The following is a 12,116-nucleotide window of genomic DNA, read 5'->3' on the forward strand; positions in this document are numbered from 1 at the left end:
TAAGTTGTCTAGGGGCAGAGATCCTCTTTAAGGGCTTCACATGTATGTCTTGTCTTAGAATTTAAAATACTGAGATGGGAAGGCTGGTACTATGTCACAATCATCGCATTGGGGTGAAACACCACCCTCATGCCTTGGCCATTGGCTACATGATATTCCCAATGTTGTGGCCGCATCGCACTGCCATAACCCTCCGCATGGGACATGGCCTCATCTGCATCGGATGATTGGGATACAGTACCTCTGACTTAGAAGTTATATTTATGATACAAGACTCAGGAGGACGTGAACTGCCATAGAGCTAGGAAAGGTAATACTTTTTCTGCTCCCTGGATAATTCCTCAATAATGACAGACATTTTTATTTGTCTGTGCTGTAAATAATCATGTTTGTGGCCTCCATACTGATGCTCATGACCTCCTTACACAAGGGCTGAATTTACTTTAATCTTAGGCCATGCAATTTAGGCTATACAAACTTAGACGGACGGACTACACATGTGCCAGATGTATCAAAGTGACTCAGACTGTTTGCTAAATCTAATGCATCTGTAGACTGTCTAGTCCAAGTTTTCACTGTGTAGTAGAGCCCTGCAATGGGATTGGGTTCCCTAGGGACCCAATGCAAAATGTGCAGGCGGGTATGAGACTTCTGCGGGCGGTCAGGCACTATGTCTGCTGGTCCCGCAAATCCTGCCTTCTCCCGCCCCGGACTCCTATCATGCCAGTGTGGTGCAGTAACTTTATAACAACAGGTCTTCCTGAGGTCCTTGTTTATTCTATAACTACTACTCCCAGCATGCCTCATATAGGAATGTACAGATACTAGGGTGCAATGTTCTGCACCTGGGTGTTCGTCGCAATATGAAATCTCCGGCTGGAGCAAATCCAGTGACGAGCACTTGGGTGATTATGTTCTATGTATTACTGTCTCCGTTACTTGACGTTTTGTATGAAACAAACGGAAGAGAAAAGTAAAGTATATGGAATTGGAGCATGAACTTTGTGTACGTGTGCATTTCTTATTGTTTGTTGGGAGTGAGTGGAGCCTCAGCTGCACATTGTTACACCCAAGGTGCATTAGGCCCGACAGCATTTGCTATACATGGTGCAGAGCATTGCAACCTAGTGCCCATACATTTTTATATTAGCGAGAGTGGGCTGGATTGGACACACATGTCGCGGGAGAGGATGGAAGTGGAACAAACACCTTGTGGGAGCGGACAGGAATGGTCAGAAATTAATCAGGAGTGGGATTATTAAAACAGTCCTGTGCAAAGCTCTACTGTATAGTCTCAGTTTAGACCAGTGGTCTCCAAACTGTGGCCTTCCACATGTTGCAAAACTTCAACCCCCAGCATGGCCAGACAGCCATATGCTGTCTTGGCATGCTGGGAGTTGTAGTTTTGCTACATCTAGGGGGCCACAGTTTGGAGACACTGGTTTAGACTATTAGTTGGCTTACTTTACGTTGGCCATGTTTGGCCCGTTTATGGCCATGTTTGGCCCGTTTATGTGTTTTGGCCCGTGGTATCACATTTTAAGCCATGCCCCTTTCTGGCCATACCACAACCTTAAAGGGGTTCTCCGATGCTTAGACATCTTATCCCCTATCCAAAGGATAGGGGATAAGATGTCTGATCGCGGGAGTCCCGCTGCTGGGGACCCCTGTGATCTTGCACACGGCACCCCGTTTGTAATCAGTCCCCGGAGCGTGTTCACTCCAGGACTGATTACCGGCGACTACAGGGCGGGTGGCGTGTGATGTCACGCTCCGCCCCTCAATGCAAGCCTACGGGAGGGGGTGTGATAGCTGTCACGCCCCCTCCCGTAGGCTTACATTGAGGGGCGGAGCGTGACATCACATGGGGGCGGGTGCGTGATGTCACACGCCGCCCGCCCTGTAGTCACCGGTAATCAGTCCGGGAGCAAACACACTCCGGGGACTGATTACCAACAGGGTGCCGCGTGCAAGATCACGGGGGTCCCCAGCGGCGGGACTCCCGCGATCAGACATCTTATCCCCTATCCTTTGGATAGGGGATAAGATGTCTAAGCACCGGAGTACCCCTTTGAACTCATGAAAAGGCACTTGTTTGTCAGGCAGCATGCATTTTACTGTTCTTTTGTACTGTGAACAAGACTTCTTGGGCTTTTTGAGTCTATAATAAATATATGCCAAAAAAGTCATATTTATTCCACTTCACAACACAGGTGCTAGTCAAAACCATAATGCGCTATTGTGCATTTGCATACGTTTTTGCATGCTCCATCCAGATGAATGGGACAGTTGTAAAAATTTGTGCAACAAATTGTTACACATAAATATCTCCTTAAAGTTTGGATGCCCGCATCTCCTTTGTATTGGCTTTACCTATGGAGCCACTTTATTAAGGAAAACTTTATTAATAAATGAAATGTTCATCCGAAACCAATTTGTGTTTTTATGCTCAAAGAGTTATATTGTATTATTATATTGTATTTGATTTGGAAACACCTGTTGTGTGAATGAAGAAATATCTGATGCTATTAAAATGGGCAAAGCAACTGTGAAATTGTTCACTTTGTGAGTGTCATCATCTATCTACTGAGAATTATATTCTTTAATATATTATTTATAGGAATAGCATCTGCATAACTGGTACCTTATACATCTGCTACAAGAAATCAATAAGATTTTCCTATAATGATGATTTTATTGCAATTAAGTCACTTATGAATTTGTCGTCTTGCTGTTTTCCAATTGAAAACACTTTTTTATAGTGGTTTTATAGTGGAGCTTTCGAACCATTCACATGTATTATTGAACACCTGCACCTGCTTCTATACAAAACATATGACATTAAAGGGGTACTCTGCCCGTAGATATCCTATCCAAAGCATAGGGGTTAAAGGGGTACACCGGTGAAAACCTTTTTTCTTTTAAATCAACTGGTGGCAGAAAGTTAAACATATTTGTAAATTACTTCTATTAAAAAATCTTAATCCTTCCAGTACTTATTAGCTGCTGAATGCTACAGAAGAAATTCCTTTCTTTTTGGAACACTGAGGACATCACGAGCACAGTGCTCTCTGCTGACATCTCTGTCCATTTTAGCAACCATGCATAGCAGATGCATAGCAAATGTATGCTTAGGGAAGCATGGTGGCTCAGTGGTTAGCACTGCTGCCTTGCAGTGCTGGGGACTTGGGTTCAAATCCCACTAAGGGCAACAATAAATAAAGTGTTATTATTATTATAATAATGTCAGCAGAGAGAACTGTGCTCGTGATGTCATCAGAGAGCATTCCAAAAAGAAAAGAATTTCCTCTGTAGTATTCAGCAGCTAATAAGTACAGGAATGATTAAGATTTTTTTAATTGAAGTAATTTACAAATATGTTTAACTTTCTGCCACCAGTTGATTTAAAAGAAAAAAGGTTTTCACCGGAGTACTCCTTTAAGATTTCTGATCGCTGGGGACCCCGGCAATCTCCCTGCTGCACCCGGCATTTGTTTAGAGCATCGGGTGCCCTGCTTGTGATGTCACGGCCACGCCCCCTCAATGCAAGTCTATGGGCCTCCGTCCCCGCATCGCCAGTCAGCACAGAGCGAAGTTCACTCCATGCACCGGATGTCTGGGGTGCCGCAGCTGAGGTCGGAGGGGCGGAGTACCCCTTTAAGGGGAATCTGTCATCAGTATCACCCACACCTGTTGGCACAGGCTTGTAGTGCAGGTAACACTGATGAAAATGGTACTTGCTGTTCAGCTCTTTGTAGCTCCATTTGTCCATTATGCCTGGTTTTCGTTATATGCAAATAAGCAGGCATTCCCAAGCCCCAAGTGCATGCTGACACCAAGCCTGGTTCGTCCTCTGTCTGGCCTGCATTATGCATATTCACTATCTGAAGGATATGGAATAAGTGTCTGATCTGAGGGGGGTGGGGTGCGATGATCAGATCACTGGGAGACCCCCGCAATCTCCTGCACTGCACCCCAGCTCTCCCTAGGAACGGAGTGGAAAACTGTATGTCCGGCTCTTCCATAGTTACATGGAGGGGGCATGTCATCCGCTGCTTCGTGCGGGGGTTGACACTCTCCATTCCTGGGAAGAGCCGGGATGCCGTGCAGGAGATCGCAGGGAGACCTCAATAGATCAGACACTTATCACCTATCCTTTAGGTAGGGGATAGGTTGTCATGCACCACAGTACCCCTTTAACCTGATAAGCTGAGATGCCTGACAATCTGCGGATCACAAATGTCCTATTAGAATCCCCAACAACTTGTGGTTATCTATGAGACAACCTAGAAGTTACAAAGTGCCTCTTGGAATCAAAAGGTTGTTTGTGTAATGCAGGATAGGACACTCTTTGTAACCTCTTTCCTCTCTGCAAAAAAATCCGGAATAAAAAAATAATGTAGAGGAAAAAGTGTTGCTACCAAGGGGAATGTGCAGCAAAAATGTAAAAATTGTACCAAAAAGACAACAGTGGACAGACCCCAAAACAGCATCGAAAAACATCTGGGACAGTGCACTGTGGTCTGTTTTTACAATTGTTACTTCTTTGCTGCACCTATTCCATTGCTAGCAATACTTTCTCCTCTGCATTATCTTTTCTTCAGGATTCCCATATTGGATTACATTCTATCCCTTTACTAACTGGGGAATGTCCTTACTTTGCCTTCCAGGGACCTGTGTATATACTTATGTGTGAATCGAGCTTAAGGGTCTATTCACATGTACAGTATCCTGCACATACTTGGAAGAGCAGGATTTTATGCTTCAGAGTTCAATGTAAATTAAATAGCTAAACACAGCTTCAAATCTGCAGCTTCAGATCCTTTTCATCAAATATGTGCTGGATACTCTACGTATGAATAGACGATTATTGTACTATGCAGACTGCGCTGCACCTGTTTTTGTGATGCCTTATGCCTTATTAAGGCTGCTTTCACACTATAAAATTCATCCATTTTAAAGATCCGTTAAATGTTCCGTTATGAAATCCCTGAAATTCGGCCATTAAATGTCCGTTAGAAAATCCCATTATAGTCTATGGGATTTTTACATTATCCGTTTTAATCCGTTATAGTCCGTTATGAATAATGGACGTTATTTTGTGACGGAAGATAGTAACGGGAGAAATAATGCATGCACTATTTCTTCCGTTCATTCTCCCGTCACAAAATAATGTCCGTTATTAATAACTGACTATAACGGATTAAAACGAATTAAAACGGATAATGTAAAAATACTATAGACTATAATGGGATTTTCTAACGGACGTATGGGATTTTTTAATGGACGTTTAATGGCCGATTTTCAGGGTTTTCATAACGGAACATCAAACGGATCTTTAAAACGGATGAATTTTATAGTGTGAAAGCAGCCTTATGCCTATTTTTGTGTTGTTTCATAAAGTGTGCAATTTTTTTTTTTTTTTTTGCGGGGGGGGGGGGGGGGGGGTTCTATTTTCTGTGTTGTATTTTTGTGTTGTTTCATAAAGTGTGCAAATTTTTTTATTTTTTATTTTTTGGAGGGGGGGGGGGGGGGGGAATCTATTTTGTGCTACACAGAACATTGTACTGTTTGAAGGGGTTATCCAGGAAAAAACTTTTTTTTATATATCAACTGGCTCCAGAAAGTTAAACAGATTTGTTAATTACTTCTATTAAAAAATCTTAATCCTTTCAGTACTTATGACCTTCTGAAGTTAAGGTTGTTCTTTTCTGTCTAAATCCTCTCTGATGACACGTGTCTTGGGAAACACCCAGTTTAGAAGCAAATCCCCATAGCAAACCTCTTCTAAACTGGGTGTTTCCCGAGACACGTGTCATCAGAGAGGATTTAGACAGAAAAGAACAACCTTAACTTCAGAAGGTCATAAGTACTGAAAGGATTAAGATTTTTTAATAGAAGTAATTTACAAATCTGTTTAACTTTCTGGAGCCAGTTGATATATATATAAAAAAGTTTTTTTCCTGGATAACCCCTTTAATGATGTGCCGTCTAATATGTTTTCTTTAAACACTCCAAGAGACAAGGGTCCTAAACAGGGAATCCCCATCCCCCTGTATGCTCAAAATGTATATAGAAATAGGTTTTCTGAAGTGGACAAAGCCATTTAAGGGGTGCTGGGTACTCCAGTGGGAAAATAGTTATCTCCTATATATAGGAAATATGTGTCTGATCGTGGGGGGGCCCTTCCCCCGAGAACTTCAGACCATGGCCTCAAATCTCAGTGCTGCATTGAGAACGGGCTTGGCACATGCTCCATGAATCTCTATGGGAGCTCCGGAAAATACTTGGGTATAGACAACATTCCCATAGAGAATGCATTGAGCTCATGCCGACTTTTTTTTGTTTGTTACTGGGAACATAAATGGCCAGGATAACAAGAATAAAAAATAATAGCCTGGTGAGGTAGAATCTGTAGATTTTTTTGTCACACATTCCAGATGTAATCACTGTGTGCCATAAAATAGAAAATGGATTTATTGATCTTTTCTTCACAACCGAGCGGAAGCATTTATTGCTGAACAGAGGGAGCTGGCATTAACACCTTTAATAATGCATGTGCTTTGTAAAACAGTGTGATATTTAGGACTCACATTGACACGTTTAGCCATCATCTGTAAACACTTGGTACATACTATGTATAAAATATCAATATAGGTGTCTTCTTCAAAAGGCATTGAGACTTGTGGGACTCCTCATGCAGTAGGCCTGGGTGCGACAGCTGACGCTGGGTTCACATAATGATTTTTGTCTTCATTTTCATATATATGAAATGTATAACTTATAAAGGTATGTTTTATTTTTGTTCTGACCACGTATACAATTTTAAAACATATAAAAAGTTTTTCCTATAAAATTGTACAGTTCAGTTCGTATCCTGTTACTGCGCATGTCTAGAAATAAAAAGATGTGTTAAATGTATGAAAGTGTTAGGCTGTAGGTTTCCATACATATTTTATTGACTGTACGGTTGAAAAGAAGTCTACGTCTTTACAGAGGGGCAAAAAAGTATTTAGTCAGCCACCAATTGTGAAAGTTCTCCCACTTAAAAAGATGAGAGAGGCCTGTAATTTTCGTCACAGGTATACCTCAACTGAGAGACATAATGAGAAAACAAATACATTAAATCACATTGTCTGATTTTTAACCCCTTGCAGCATATGGATGTTTATAAACGTCCATAAGCGGCTCCCGAGGTATGACACGCGCTCAGCAGGTGAGCGCGCATCATACCCGGTGGGTCCCAGTTGCTATAAACAACCAGGACCCATGGCTAATGCCCGACATCGCCGATCAGGCTGATGTCCGGCATTAACTCTATAGATGCGGCGATCAAAGTTGATTGCAGTGTCTAAAGTGAAAGTAAAAGCGTCCCGACAGCTCAGTTGGGCCGATTGGGACCATCACTGTAAAATAGCGATGTCCGGATCAGCTAGAACGCAACAGGAGGGTGCTTTACCTGCTTCCTGCGCATCTGATCGGCGATTGATTGCTCCAAGCCTGAAATTCAGGCTTGAGCAATCGACCGCCGATAACACTGATCAATGCATTGCAATGCAATGGCAGGGATCAGTGTATTGAATCAATGTACTGCATGTTATAGTCCCCTATGGGAGCTATAACATTGTGGAAAAAAAAAGTTAATAAAGATGATTTAACCCCTTCTCTAATAAAAGTTTGAATCACCCCCCTTTTCCCCAAAAAAAAACAAAAAACTGTGTTAATAAAAATAAATATAAACATATGTGATTTTGCCGTGTGCGTAAATGTCCAAACTATAAGAATATATCGTTAAGTAAACTGCACGGTCAATGGCGTATGCGCAAAAAAATTCCAAAGTCCAAAATAGCGTATTTTTGGTCACTTTTTATACCATAAAAAAATTTATATAAAGTAATCAAAGAGTCCGATCAAAACCAAAATGGTACCGATAAAAACTTCTGATCACGTACATACCGCCCCGTACATAGAAAAATCTGGGCTGAGATCACGGGGATACCCTCTCCCATTCGGAAATGGCATCCTGATGACGCGAAGGTACATGTCACGAAGGGGAGGGGCGTATGTGTTTAGAAAGACCCCGAAAGGTGAGAATAGACTGCCATTCCACCCTACTGGGATATAACAGCCTGCTAACATGTCTCCCCGATGAGCTGAGTCAAGTGAAACACTGCATTGGAGGCCAGGTTACATTGTTACCATATGCGGTTTATTTTTTCTATTGTAATTTAAGGCATTCCTTTGTATTTGCACTACTGCACATGCACATTTGCACTTTATGTCCTCAATAACGGTGTACAATATTAACAGGAACATTACAGTGTAGAAACAGGGTCCTGAGGCATGGGGGTCGTTATTATTAGGACAAGTGCCCCAGTTACATGCCACACAGTGAGGGGAAGGTGTGATTAGGGGCCAGATTTGCACTATATTATAGGGACTAAAAGGGAGTGTAGGGATAGCATACATTAGTCTTCCCAATATTAATATGTTTCTCTGAGGTCCCAATATGTACAATCTATGAGCCTGGAATATGTGCAATATAATGAGTCTCTGATAATTGACCAATAGGTGGCAACTGATTATATATGTGCAATAAGTCACTGTCATGGGACTACTGAAGTGACAATTTATATGTGCAATAATTTAGGTTGTGGTGTTTTATATATATATATATATATATATATATATATATATATATAAAAGCAAAATCATCGGTAGTTGCAGTATCTTGTAATACCTTTTTTATTGGACTAACATAAAAAAGGTCCAATAAAAGAGGTATTACAAGATACTGCAACTACCGATGATTTTGCTTTTTGCATCACTGGACTAATACGGCTACTCCTTATATATCTATATCTATATAATATATATATATATATATATATATAATGTTATATATATGTTTTATTCTCTGTGAATATTTTCTTCCCTTTGCGGTCACATGAGAGTAATTTGTTGCGTAATAGGGGTTATATGTGTTTTATCAGAATATACCCAATAAATTGCTTTTTAACTTGTAAGTCATACCCCAGTATTTTCACTTTTTGAGTCTTAAAATTACAGGCCTCTCTCATCTTTTTAAGTGGGAGAACTTGGTGGCTGACTAAATACTTTTTTTGCCCCATTGTTTATGTTTTTCTTGAAAGTCTGATACTATTCCATCCCACAAAAAAAGTGCAATTGTACAAAAAGCAAACCTTTGTAAAAACCATGTACTCTTGGAAAACATTTTGCCAGTAGAATCTATTGGTACGTTGAGCAATACATCTTAATACATTTTTCAATCATTGAAACATATCTACTCAAATATCATGATGTGGACCCACCCTATATTTGCACTCTTCTTTCCCTTTGAATTGGGATTTCATATAATAAATTTCTGGCAGATTCATTTATATTCTCATAATATAGTAGGTAATTTACAAAAAAAAAACACCGGACACCTTTTTCCGGCAGAATACAGGCTGCTATAAATGCTGTTGGTGTTATTGGGTGCAATAGTAGAGAAGGTTATTTGCAGCCAGCTTTGTCATAAAGGAAGACGTTTGCACATTCTTAGTAAATCTTTTCATTTGTTGCCAGAAATCTCACTGTCAATAAAGTTCAGTATATAGAACACAGGAGAATTTCACCTGGGCCAGAACTGAGACATATCCATGAGAATGCAACTTCAACACGTTGTATGGTTGTTACAATAAAGCTACTTACCTGAAGTATCCGTGGTTCTGCTCGTCTTGTTTCGGACAGTGCCGGGTAATTCTGTCTCTGTGAAGTCCTTGCCCACTTGATAAAATCTGATTAAGATGTTTAATATATTACAAAGTTTTCATATTTCAGGACAGCCCCTTTGAAGAATTAGTTATGGATGTTATCTCTGTATGACTTGGTCACTTTTTATGTGATGTTTTTCAGACATATGTACACAAAGTTCCTTTTTTCTCTTCTTTATGAGGAGACATAAGTAGGCAGCTGCAGCTATCTCTTGGGCTTCATTTATGTGAGTGCATTGTTGGTATAGTTTTCCCTGGTGTTCTGGTGTATTTATCCAGCCTGTCCTCACCGTACACCCCATAAAAGATACTCAAGATGCAGCGTCAGGAATGGAACTTTGTGTAAACCCGATTACAGGCAGTGGTGCCTCCGCTGAAGTGAAAATAAACCAGGGTAATGATGTGTTTAACAAGACGCAGTCTTTTTTTACTTCCTATAAAAACAAATTAGACAGATGTTTGTTCCCTATTGGATTTGTCTGTCTATCTGTTGTTATGAAAATCTCAATTAAACAGGACAGTTGTGCACAGTAACATAAAAGCCCAGGCCTGGAAAGCTCATAGCAGCACATTCTATCATTTTTAAAGGTTGCTTCCCATAAAATATATATTTATTAGCTTTGCAGACTCTGTTGAATAACCAGGGAGTATTATATTCATAACAATGGAAAATGCATGTATCTACTAAACAAACTGTCTCTATTGTTTTCACATTTATTACTTAGAATTTTTGAATTGACTTTATGCTAAAAATAAAAAAATTACCTGTAAGCATAAGTCAGGTTTTAGGATATACCATTAAATGGGCACTGTCTTATTGTAGGGACATGTCAAAAGTTTTGATCAGTCGTGGTCTGAGGGTTCAGACCCTGACGAATCGCTAGAATGAGTCGGGAAAAGAGCGCGCTGACGAGACAAACATATACAATGTAAGTCTACGGAATCGTCTTGGTCAGTACAGGCTTCTCTCCCCGTCTCTTCTAGTGATTGGTCAGGGTCTGACCACTCAGACTGATCAAAACTTTTGGTTTGTCTCTAGGTAAGCGACAGGTACACTTGTGTGTGTTTGACCACTGTGCCCCTCACTGATCAGGGAAATGAAGGGATCACTGCAACCAGCTCAGATTTTCTGTGACATAGCTTCATACCTGTCCATGTTTTATATCTACTATATCAGCTCACCCTCTTTCCCCTGACCTCATGAGCTAATTATAGTGAGCAATTTAGATGGAGAGAAGGTCAACAGTAATCAAATTATGAGGTGGTTTCAAGGTGACACCAATCTCCCCAAATGTTGCTTTCTTATGTGGTGGATTTAGAATTTGCCATTTGCCCCTTCCTTTTTTCACTGACAGGTTATGGTGAGTGGTGGGGTTCCTTTCCAAAGTAGTGGGATCAGGACTTTGGTACTAGAATCAAAAAGGGATCCAAGAATTTGCAAATCTGCATTAAGAAACCATAGAGCTTAGATACCAGTAGGAACTCTGGGTTGTTCTGAATCACAGGAAATGTTATCTTTTTATCTAAGTTGATTAAAATAAAGAGGCTGAAGGACCTTACCACCAAATATGGTCCATTGTATTTTGGGCCATCAGTTATCTCTATCATAAACATAAACTTTAGCCATGTCCAAACATTCATGTGTTCTCTCTCTGAGAGAACTCTGATTCAGGGTCGGGCAGTTAAAACCCAACATGGAAAAAACTCCTCTTCTCTGATGTTAACTGTCGAGGGAAAGACTCTGGAGGACGCCATACACTTCAAACAGTTGGTCGGTTTGGTCGTATTACCCAGGCAAACCTGATGTTTAAGGAGCCTTATACATGGCTTAAAAGGGGTATTCCGTCCCTGGACATCTTATTTCCTATCCAAAGGATGGGGGATAAGATGTCTGATAACGCGGGAAGGTCCGACCGCTAGGACCCCCTCAATCTCTGTGCGGCACCCTGGTGGCAGACCTCCAGTGTGCCGTGGTTGTGACGTCACAACACGCCACCTCCATTCATGTCTATGGGAGGGGGTGTGACGGCTGTGGTCGCTCATCATGCCACTCCCATAGACATGAATGGAGGGGGGGGAGTGTGGCGTGATGACAAGACCACGGCCGCCCGAACCCAGCGTTCTGAACAAAAATGTTTAGAATGCCGTGGATAAGATGTCTGATCGAGGGGGTCCGGTGCTGAGACATCCCGCGATTAGACATCTTATCACCTATCCTTTGGATAGCAGATAATATGTCCACGGGCAGGTTACCCCTTTAATTACCTTGCGGGCATAACGATCGCTGGATTGTTCATGCGGCTCTTTACTTCTATTATTGTTGAACGCACATCCCTTATT

At 41.1% G+C, this 12,116-nt stretch overlaps 1 protein-coding gene across 10 annotated transcripts in view; it reads left to right on the forward strand.

The window, feature by feature from the left end:
- Positions 1-12,116, forward strand: part of DTWD2 (DTW domain containing 2) — a 340,228-nt gene that overhangs the window by 36,559 nt on the left and 291,553 nt on the right. The gene's annotated exons all lie outside the window — the stretch shown is intronic.

Source organism: Hyla sarda, chromosome 1 (genome assembly GCF_029499605.1).
Source record: "Hyla sarda isolate aHylSar1 chromosome 1, aHylSar1.hap1, whole genome shotgun sequence".
In the NCBI taxonomy this organism is placed as follows: Eukaryota; Metazoa; Chordata; class Amphibia; order Anura; family Hylidae; genus Hyla; species Hyla sarda.